This window comes from Elephas maximus, chromosome 16 (assembly GCF_024166365.1).
Source record: "Elephas maximus indicus isolate mEleMax1 chromosome 16, mEleMax1 primary haplotype, whole genome shotgun sequence".
In the NCBI taxonomy this organism is placed as follows: Eukaryota; Metazoa; Chordata; class Mammalia; order Proboscidea; family Elephantidae; genus Elephas; species Elephas maximus.
Window position 1 is genome coordinate 43460029 of NC_064834.1, and position 12065 is coordinate 43472093.

The 12065-nt window shown below is 40.0% G+C and overlaps 1 protein-coding gene across 8 annotated transcripts in view; it reads right to left on the bottom strand.

Annotated features, from left to right (window-relative positions):
• The window catches only part of CPEB3 (cytoplasmic polyadenylation element binding protein 3), a 219743-nt gene that overhangs the window by 84965 nt on the left and 122713 nt on the right, over positions 1-12065 (bottom strand). The window lies entirely within an intron of this gene.

The window sequence follows — 12065 nt, forward strand, 5'->3', positions numbered from 1 at the left end:
CCACCCAAAGCTACTCCAATTTGGAAATAGACATCTGTAATAATAAAGGGTAGGGGGAGTAAACAAAAACATATAAATTCAGATGTGGGAGTACAAGTGTAAATGTGGTTATGCCATCTTTATCCTAATAATCCTGGCTGTATTTTATATCAGTCAAGTGAAAAAAAAAGTTATGAAAAGATTATAGAATTATTTTCATTATTAAAGCAAAGGCTTCTACTCATTCCAACATGACAATAAGAAAAACACCAGCAGCTAGAGTTTGTTAATAAGTATAACACACAATAATGACATCTGGCATTACAAAATAAAATTTAAGTTTAAAAACAAATATATTTCCTGTTTGAGTCAAAGAGTTCCTAGTAAAACTTTCCACTAGGTTATACTCTAAAAATGAACTATCTTGAACACTCGAACTTTTGAAAACAAGAAACAGTCCCTCTACGATAAATTTATATAGTCTTCAAATAAAGAAGAGTATCTTCCCAATTTAGTCTATCCTGTCTATATTTCCCCGAAATCTAGGTTCTGCATCACAACAGCCAACTCTCTCAAACAAAATATAAATAGCCTTAGAAAATACTGAACATTTATTTCTTTTACAAAAAAAAAAAAAAAAGTTATAATATAACTTTATTTTATGAAGAAGCCAGGTGGTATAAGAAAGGCACTGTTTTGATGGTGGAAACTAATAAATAAAAAAACCAAAGAATTTTTTGTTCCATTCTTTCCAGCTTAGCTACAAAGAAACAGAACAAAATTTGTCACCTCATGCCACCTATCTTTTTTAGCCTGGCAGGAACAAACAATAGATACCAAATTCTCATCTCTTGATGTCTCTTTTGATCATTGGCAGTAAAAGAAAAAGATCTGCAGCAACTGGAGGCAAAATGAGCTTTCTAAATGCATCCAGGGATATTCTCCCACAGACGTCAGGTTTGCTTTGAACATGATCCACGTTCAGTAAATCACGTGCCTACTCTGTGTCAGGCCCATGCCTGTCAGCATTTCCCACAAAATGTGCCGATTTCCATCTCTTACCCTCAACGCTAGTAATAAGGGATGTTCGGAAAACAAAATCCCAGGGAATCTCAGAGAATCCCAATCCACATTAGAATATAAAAGGTTCTGAAAAATCCTGTAGTAAAGAAATGTTAATTTAACAGCACTACTCAGGTTTAAGATAAAAGAACCTTTAACTACATAATTCAGTGGGAAACACGTGAGGAGCTATTTCTCCAGATTCTAGGAACACCAAACCAACAAGATACTTCTCTACCAAAGAAATCAGTCTGGTGGAGGAGATCGGCAAATACACAAATAATTATAAAATACAGAGACAAATACTAAGAGAAGAATTTAACAGATGACACAAAAGGATAATTTACTACCTTCCTGGAGATGGAGGGAAAAAGACCACGAGAGTGACTTCATAAAAGGGTAATTCTGAGCAAAAAATCCACAGAAGAAGTGCTTTCAGAACAACTCTTGATCTTTCCCTGCAAACCTGCTTCTCCTCTAGCATAGTCTGTAATATCAGTAAAAAGACTATTATCCACACTGCAATTCAGTCCAGAAATCTGGAGTCATACTTGACATCTCTCCCTCATACTCCACATCTAATCCATCTATCGCTAAAAAAAAAAAAAAACACTAAACCTGCTGCCGTTGGGTCGGTTCTGACTCATAGAGACCCTGTAGGACAGAGTAAAACTGCCCCACAGTGTTTCCAAGGAGTAGCTGGTGGATTTGAACTGCTGACATTTTGGTTAACAGCCAAATTCTTTTTTTTTTACTTATTAACTTTTTTTGAGCTTCAAGTGAACGTTTACAAATCAAGTCAGACTGTCACATATAAGTTTATATACACCTTACTCCGTTCTCCCACTTGTTCTCCCCCTAATGAGTCAGCCCTTCCAGTCTCTCCTTTCGTGACAATTTTGCCAGCTTCCAACTCTCTCTATCCTCCCATCCCCCCTCCAGACAGGAGATGCCAACACAGTCTCAAGTGTCCACCTGATATCATTAGCTCACTCTTCATCAGCATCTCTCTCCTACCCACTGTCCAGTCCCTTTCATGTCTGATGAGTTGTCTTCGGGAATGGTTCCTGTCCTGGGCCAAAAGAAGGTTTGGGGACCATGACTGCTGGGATTCCTCTAGTCTCAGTCAGACCATTAAGTATGGTCTTTTTGTGAGAATTTGGGGTCTGCACCTCACTAATCTCCTGCTCCCTCAGGGGTCCTCTGTTGTGCTCCCTGCCAGGGCAGTCATCAGTTGTAGCTGGGCACCATCTAGTTCTTCTGGTCTCAGGATGATGTAAGTCTCTAGTTCATGTGGCCCTTTCTGTCTCTTGGGCTCTTAGTTATCGTGTGACCTTGGTGTTCTTCATTCTCCTTTGATCCAGGTGGGTTGAGACCAATTGATGCATCTTAGATGGCCACTTGTTAGCATTTAAGACCCCAGACGCCACATTTCAAAGTGGGATGCAGAATGTTTTCATAATAGAATTATTTTGCCAATTGACTTAGAAGTCCCCTTAAGCCATAGTCCCCAAACCCCCGCCCTTGCTCCGCTGACCTTTGAAGTATTCAGTTTATCCCGCAAACTTCTTTGCTTTTGGTCCAGTCCAGTCCAGCTGAGCTGACCTTCCATGTATTGAGTATTGTCCTTCCCTTCACCTAAAGCAGTTCTATCTACTAACTAATCAGTAAAAAACCCTCTCCCACCCTCCCTCCCTCCCCCCCTCGTAACCACAAAAGTATGTGTTCTCAGTTTATACTATTTCTCAAGATCTTATAATAGTGGTCTTATACAATATTTGTCCTTTTGCCTCTGACTGATTTCGCTCAGCATAATGCCTTCCAGGCTCCTCCATGTTATGAAATGTTTCACAGATTCCTCACTGTTCTTTATCGATGTGTAGTATTCCATTGTGTGAATATACCACAATTTATTTACCCATTCATCCGTTGATGGACACCTTGGTTGCTTCCAGCTTTTTGCTATTGTAAACAGAGCTGCAATAAACATGGGTGTGCATATATCTGTTTGTGTGAAGGCTCTTGTTTCTCTAGGGTATATTCCTAGGAGTGGGATTTCTGGGTTGTATGGTAGTTCTATTTCTAACTGTTTAAGATGACGCCAGATAGATTTCCAAAGTGGTTGTACCATTTTACATTCCCACCAGCAGTGTATAAGAGTTCCAATCTCTCCGCAGCCTCTCCAACATTTATTATTTTGTGTTTTTTGGATTAATGCCAGCCTTGTTGGAGTGAGATGGAATCTCATCGTAGTTTTAATTTGCATTTCTCTAATGAACAGCCAAATTCTTAATGACTTCACTACCAGGGCCCCTATCATCTATCACTAGTCCCAACAATTCAAGCTCCAAAATAAATCTTCAATCTATTTAGTCCTCTCCCTAGTCCTAATACCTTGGTCCAGACCACCATCACCCCTTATCTAGACTAATAGTCTAATAAGCCTACTTAATAGTCTGTTTAGTCTACGATGCTTTCTACACAAAAAAAACAAAGCAGCCAAAATTGATATTTAAAAAAAAATTAATCTGATCATGTAACTACACCCGTCACCCTCATTCTTAAAACTGCTCAGTAACTTTTTTTTTTTTTTAATTAAGTACAAAAGCATCACTGTGAACTGTAAGGCCTCTGCCTACCTCTCCTAGAACATAAATGGTCGTCTCTCCCTCTTGCTCACTAACCTCCAGTCACAGAGACCTCTGCTGTGTTTCTTGATTATTTTTCCTTAACTCAGGCCCTAAGAACAAGGTGTTCCCTCTACCTGAGACAGACATCCCTTCCCAACTCCCTGATTTCCTAGGTAATCCTACTAATTCTTCAGGTCTCAGCTGAAAAGTCATCTCCTCAGGTGAAACTTTTCCTAACCCTTTAGAGTAGGTTAGTTCTCTCTCCCGTCCACTCAAAGTACACTGTATTCCTCCTTTCTAACACTTTCCCCCGTTACCATCATACCATATGTATGAGTTTTTGTTTTGTATTTCTTCCCCTGACCCCATTAAATTCTAAGCTCCTCTAGGTCACTGACCAAATTAATCTTGTTCACCACTGTATCTTCCTGCCCTAAAGGGCACATAATAGGTCCTCAATAAATGTTCAATACGAGACAGCATTCGGGGAGGGAAAACAGTATGTGCAAAAACATGTTGCTGTAATGCAATACACAGGTGAGAGAATGGCAAGAGATAGAATCATGTCCTAGAAAACTGAGACATTTTCTATGGCTTTTATTTGTTCAAGTACTATTTTCTGTATTACAAAAGTAATAGGAAATTTTCAAATTTAGTATTTTGTTCTAATACTGAATATGCTTTTTTTGGTACTATACTCACTCCCTGGAGACTCTGATACTCCCATTTAATCCATCTTCCATCTTGTCAGTTACTTCTCCAAAGCATATCTGACCATGTTATTCCTCTACCTAAAATCCTACGGTAGCTTTTGTCACCTACACTAGCAATTTGCATCCAGGGAGAGGGGGAATGAGGAAATCTGCAACCGTCCAGATGACTGATGAAGAAATCTTGAACCAGAGCAGTGAAGAAGGAGAAGAAACAGATGTTTGAGACTTTCTGAAACAAAGACAACTTTCTTCTGTCTTGCCAACATAACCACAGCTTCCTCCGAGTATTTTGGCAAAGAAAATTTGTACAGTTTTATGAATTGGTTATGGGTAGTTAAGAAACTTCCCAAGGCTTTTAAACCAAACATCTCTTACTACTATACTATACAGAAAAAAAGAAAAAAAAAAAAACCCATTGCCTTCGAGTCGATTCCGACTCAGCAACCCTACAGGACCCAGTAGAAATGCCCTATAGAGTTTCCAAGGAGCACCTGGAGGAGCTGAACTGTCAACCTTTTGGTTGGTTAACCTTTTGGTTAGCAGGCAGTAAAGCTGCCCTTGAAAATGACACTCCTAAGAATTAACACATAAATGATGTTTCTCTAACTGTGGGTAAGACCCAAGAATCTAGGTCTCAGAGCCCAATCCCCAGATCTCCTTAATTCAAATCCCCGGAGGTCAAGCTTGAAAATCCGCACTTTTAACAAATTTCCCCAGTGATTCCAATGCTCTAGTTTAAGAGCCACTGAAGGGGAGATTATCTGTCTGTAGCAAGCAGCCACCGAAAGAGCTACTGTGTGAAGAGGATGAACCCTTGGGAAACATCCAAGTTCAATCAAGTTAAAGAAAATATATCCTCAGAACTAGAATACAAAATCTATAATCTAATCAACTGTACTTTAACATGACTGCCTAAAGTACTGATGGAGCAAAAAGTTAGTCTACAGGAAGCATTTAAAAGACAGAGCTGTAGACTAAGAACTTGGGAGTATTTACCCAGAGTAGACCAACAGGAAATAGGAGGACTTTCGTCAGTACTGGCTAGGATTTCTTCTCTGTGAGACAGAAATGGTTCATCTGATGTTTCCATAGCTTGAAGACCATCTATTTCCCTTCGCTCTAATTATAAGCCAATGAGGGACTGTTCCTGACAATGAATTTAGCACCTTGCTAGTGTAAAGGAGTGACTCTGAACCAAGAGACAGTCAGTCATTGAAATTTTATTTCTATATACATCCTGCCCCTTAAATTAAAACATTGGTAACCTGAATTGTCCAGTGGTCCCTTGCAGGTATATTCACTTGGTCAGCATAAATCTATCCCCAAGATAAATCACCCCTGAGAAAACTGGTAAAATTTCAGTTACTGGTCAAGCGATACTTGAAACTGAAACTTTAAGAGGCTGTACCCAAATTGTGCCCCTTGAAAGGCCCTGCTTCACTAAGTAGCATCTCTCTGACATTTTTTTTTTTTTATGGAAATCTTCTCCAAGACCAAATGTTTTAATCAAGCCACATTACTTATCAAAAATTACATTCTTACATTCATAGCACATAAATCTGCTTTAGAACCTGATACTTCCACATAAAATATTCATATTCAATATTTCAACAGAAGCAGCAGAAATGCATTTCAACAGCTGCAACTTTCCCATTTGACTTTCTCTTCCATCAATGGTATGGTTCTCTGATATCTATTTTCAATTAAAAACCATAAGTTATTCTGTCCAGAAACTGGACAAATAATCTCTGAATGTAGAGATAATCTGAAGCTACAGAAAGTGCCACATAGGAGACCTGCAAAGTGCTAGGTAAGCAAAGAAGACTTACCCAAGATTACTCCTACCCAGGAAGCTCACTTTCCTGCAGTGTTTGATGGAAAAACAAAAGCCTGCTGGCCATGCTGGGCTGCCAAAGCTGCTCAACCTCACTTCTGGGCTCTCCCCAAAGCCTCTGCCATTATTGCAGTCACTCCAGGTCACTTCGAGCCCAGTACTTCCATTCCAGGGGTCTCTAGGTGCTGAAATGGTTAAGCGCTCAACAACTAGCCAAAAGGTTGGCAGCCCTAGTTCACCCAGAAGCGCCTCGGGAGACAGGACTATTGATCTGCTTCCAAAAGGTCACAATCTTGAAAACCTTATGGAACAGTTCTACTCTGCACACAAGGGGTCGCCATGAGGAGGAATCAACTTGACAGCCACTAACAACTTCCATGCCAAGCCTGATTTTTTTCATCTTGTTATTTTGTTGTTTGCCATTGAGTCAATTCTGTCGCATGGCGACCCTATGTAAGTCAGAGTAGAAACATCTTCATAAGGTTTTTAGTGACTGATGTTTTAGAAGTAGATTGCCAGGCCTTTCTTCCATGGCATCTCTGGGTAGACTAGAACAACATTTTGGTTTACAGCTCAGTGTATTACTATTGCACCACCCAGGAACTCCCTTTTCAGCTTAGTCTCGAGAAAATAGTTCAGAGACTAGTCACTCTGGGGCTTAATGAAAATGTATTAGGAGGCATGACTCCCTCAGGGGAAAAAAAAAATTCCCTGAAAGTCAAGAAAGATAGGTTCTAGCCTAGGCTCCACTCTGTGACCTTGGACAATCAATCCATTTATCTGAGTCTCCTTTGCATAATGAGATAGTTGCACTAGGTGAATGGTTTTCTCAAATCTCTGAAGGCAGCAGAAACCCTTTTATTGCACAGAAATGTTACATAAAATTTTAATACACAAACAGATAAAAACAGCTCACTGGATATTACTACCTGGATATCTCTTAGGCATCACACACTTAACGTGTTTACAACTCTTGACATGTACTCTAAAACCTAGTCTCTCCTAGTATCATTTAAATAAGTGGTATCACAATTCACCCAATTGCTCAAGCCAAAACCCGGTGCCATTCCTGAGTCTTCCTTCTGATTTACTTTCCACATCCAATTCATCCTGTTGGTTCTACCCTCCAGAACAGATCTTTAATTCCTTTACTTCTCTCCAATTCCATTGCCACCATCCTATCCTAAGCCACTATCATCTCTTGCCCGGACTACTGCTACTGTCTCCTAACTAAGCAACCCTCTTCTCCTCTCATCCCACTCCAAAGAGCAGCCAGACTGCTCTTTTATTCTTGTCAAGTGATAAATCTGATCACTTCACCCTGCTTTAAAACATTCAAAGATTTTCTCTTGTACTTGGACCAAGTTCAAATCCTTACCAGGAGCTAAAGCCGAGCAAGATCATATTCCCTTCCTTCCTCCAGCCTCATCTTAAGGCACTCTCCCCCTCACCCACCAAGCTTTAGCCATTCTGGGCTCCATTTATCTTCTCAAACACACCAAGCCCTTTCTTTTCTCAAGCTTTTAAAAAAAAATAACAGGTTGTTGAGATATAATTTACATGCCATACAATTTACCCATTTAACCCATTAGCAGTCACACCCCATCCTCCCCTTCCCCCACACCCAAAACCAAAACCAAACCCATTGCCATCTTGCCATTGAGTCAATTGCGACTTATAGTGACCATATCAGACAGAGTAGGACTGCCCCATAAGGTTTCCAAAGAGTGCTTGGTGGATTCAAACTGCTGACCTTTTGGTTAGCAGCTGTAGCTCTTAATCAGTAAGCCCCAGTGATTACTAATCTACTTTCTGCCTCTATGTTATTTTTGTGTGCCTTGGAGTCACAGAACTTCCCTACAGGGTTTCCTAGGCTGTAAATCTTTATGGGAGCAGATCTCCAGGTAGTTTTTCCCCAAGGAGCCGCTGGTGGGTTCGAACCACCTATCTTTCAGTTAGCAACTGGACACTTTAACTATTGTGCCACCAGGGCTCTTTTCTGCCTCCCTGTTGTTGTTGTTGTTAGGCGCTGTTGAGTCGGTTCTGGCTCATAACGATTATAGCGATTATATGCACAACAGAAAGAAGCACTGCCCGGTGCTGAGCCATCCTTATAATCGTTGTTATGCTTGCGCTCATTATTGCAGCCACGGTGTCAATCCACCTCATTGAGAGTCTTCCTCTTTTCCACTGATCCTGTACTCTGCCAAGCATGATGTCCTTCTCCAGGGACTGATCCCTCCTAACAACATGTCCAAAGTATGTAAGACGCAGTCTCACCATCCTTGCTTCTAAGGAGCATTCTGGTTGTACTTCTTCCAAGACAGGTTTGTTTGTTCTTTTGGCAGTCCATGGTATATTCAATATTCTTCGCCAACACCACAATTCAAAGGTGCCAATTCTTCTTCAGTCTTCCTTATTCATGGTCCAGCTTTCACATGCATATGATACAATTGAAAATACCATGGCTTGGGTCAGGCGCACTCTAGTCCTCAAGGTGACATCTTTGCTCTTCAACACTTTAAAGGGGTCCTTTGCAGCAGATTAACCCAATGCAATGCGACGTCTGATTTCTTGACTGCTGCTTCCATGGCTGTTGATTGTGGATCCAAGTAAAATGAAATCCTTCACAACTTCAATCTTTTTTCCGTTTATCATAATGTTGTTTATTGGTCCAGTTGTGAGGATTTTTGTTTTCTTTATGTTGAGGTGCAATCCATACTGAAGGCTGTAGTCTCTGATCTTCATTAGTAAGTGCTTCAAATCCTCTTCACTTTCAGCAAGCAAGGTTGTGTCATCTGCATAATGCAGGTTGTTAATGAGTCTTCCTCCAATCCTGATGCCCCGTTCTTCATATAGTCCAGCTTCTCGGATTATTTGCTCAGCATACAGGTTGAATAGGTATGGTGAAAGAATACAACCCTGACGCACACCTTTCCTGACTTTAAACCAATCAGTATCCCCTTGTTCTGTCCGAAGAACTGCCTCTTGATCTATGCACAGGTTCCTCATGAGCACAATTAAGCTTTCTGTCTCCATGTTGTTGTTAGGTGCCATTGAGTTGGTTTCAACTCATAGCACAACAGAATGAAACACTGCCTGGTCCTGAGCCATCCTTACAATGTTGTTATGCTTGAGCTCATTGTTGCAGCCACCGTGTCAATCCACCTTGCTGAGAGTCTTCCTCTTTTCCACTGACCTTGTACTCTGCCAAGCATGATGTCCTTCTCTAGGGACTGATCCCTCCTAACAACATGTCCAAAGTATATAAGATGCAGTCTCACCATCCTTGCCTCTAAGGAGCATTCTGGTTGTACTTCTTCTAAGACAGATTTGTTTGTTCTTTTGGCAGTCCATGGTATATTCAATATTCTTTGCCAACACCACAATTCAAAGGCGTCAATTCTTCTTTGGTCTTCCTTATTCATTCTCCAGCTTTCACATCTAAATGATGCGATTGAAAATACCATGGCTTGGGTCAGGCACACCTTAGTCCTCAAGGTGACATCTTTGCTCTTCAACACTTTAAACAGGTCCTTTGCAGCAGATTTACCCAATGCAATGCGTCTTTTGATTTCTTGACTGCTGCTTCCATTACTTATTCTGGGCTTTCCATATAAATCCAATATGTGATCTGTTGTGACTGGCATTTTTCACTTAGCAAAATGTTTTCAAGGCTTATCTATGTTGTAACATGTATCAGTTACTTTGCTTCAAGCCTTTTATACATGCTGCTCCTTCCATTTTCCCCCTTGAAAATAACTATCTTATGATGTCTGGAATTTCCTTTAAAATACTCCACTGAGGAAACAAATATATAAAACAAAACTGGCAAAAATGTTGATAGTCATTGATGGGTATTCAGGGCTCATTAAGCTATTCTATTTTTGTTTATGTTTGAAAATTTCCATAATTAAAAAAAATTTTAAGATAGCTGTCTCTCTATCCTTTGGGTTTCAGTTTAAATATTACCTCTTCAGAGGTGACTACCCTACCTTACAGGGAACCACCATTCTTTCCTGCCTATCACACTTTGAGTACAAAAATATTTGTTTCATATGTTTATTGTCTCTCTCTACCACCAAACACTCAGTAAGAATAGAGACCACATCTAGAGTCTAGAACAGCACCTGAGCCTTTAGTAGGCAAGGAAACAATAAATGAAATTAGAGTAGAAGGCCCAGAACCTCTCCTTTAGCCTTTCTTTAGGCCCCCCTTCCAGACTAACTTCCCTTACCTTCTCCTGTGCTCAACTTTTCATTATTTTGAACGGTAACATTTTCAGATATTAGAACCACGAACACTCAGAAAATTCTTCAGCTTATATCCATGTTTCACTGCAGAACCATCCATACCTTTAAACAAGCAAGTTCACATACTCAGGTTTGAATTAGCAGGATGGCATGTTTGTACCATGGTCTCACTGGGATAGCTAATCTCATCTCCCTTGAGTAGGCTTCTGGCAGAAAAACCAACCCGAGCTCAGTACACATGTTTGTTTTATTGGACTTTAGAACCTATGTTATCAATTAAATCATCCATTAATATCAAGAGATTTTTATAGATTAAATACATGGAGAAGTACATTTTACAAAAGTAACTCCAATCACTCTTCCTATTTGTTCACTTACATTGTTTAAAAGGATCTTTTATATTCTCCTTGTTGCCCTTTAACTAGGAAATTCTGTAAAATATCAAGAGTACTGGTGCAGCCAACATACCTACTTATGGACAAAAGTCTCCCAGCGACCATAAAAATTCATGTGAAATGAAAAACACAACATATATTTTAATGTGTAGGCAAAAGATCTTGTATGACACTACCTGTTAGACTAGTTTCTAACGGGGGCTGCAGGTGTATAGGAGAACATATATCAAAGCTTGTCAAAGGCTTAGAATACGCCTGGAAAAAAAAAATGTTAAAATTCTTTGGTGTAATTTTGATTCCAGAGGAAAAGTAATATTTGTCTACAGGGACATTATCTCCAAAATAAAAATGGATATCAATGGGAAATATAACTGGATATTTAAATATTTATATATGTTGTTGTTAATTGTGGATGGAACCGTTGTGATCCATAGGGGTTTCACTGGTTGATTTTCAGAAGCAGATCACCAGTCCTTTCTCCCTAGTCCATTTAAGTCTAGAAGTTCCACTGAAATCTGTCCAGTATCACAGCAACACACAAGCCTCTACCGACAGATGGGTGGTGGCTGTGTATAAGGTGCACTGGCCAGGAATGTAACTAGGTCTCCTGCACAGAAGGCAAGAATTCTACCACCGAACCACCATTCCCCCTTTTTACTTTATATATAATCAATATTTATTTTAAACCCTGTTCTTTCGCATGTAATTCTTCTCCTTGCCTATTACTACTGTTTCAACTATACTTGGTTTGCCAAAAAACCTACTTCCAATACTTGTTTCCAACATCCAAGCTTTCACTGGATGCCCAAGGTCTCTCCTGTTTTCCTTACTTGTATCATGAAATCCTCATTCTAAAGGCATGTATGTCTGTGTCTAGGAGTATCATCCTCTATTTCAAAAGTCATTTATCAGGGAAGCACATACCATCTCACTGCCAATTTCTCATCTCCAGTTGGCCTCCACTGCATATGCTCAGGGACATATGCTCCAAGCATCTGGTCATGCCAATCTCACCTTGAAGCCTTCTTCTAAGTCTCATCACATATCTGGAATGCCTTGATTCCCACTTCTCCTCTAGCATTCAAGTGCTTGCTGAAATTCTACTTACTCCTGGAAGCTTTTCCAGGTTTATTAGGAGAGGTGAAAGATTCCGTTGACTCAACTCTTGCTGACAGATCTCAGAAATGTCACAGATATTC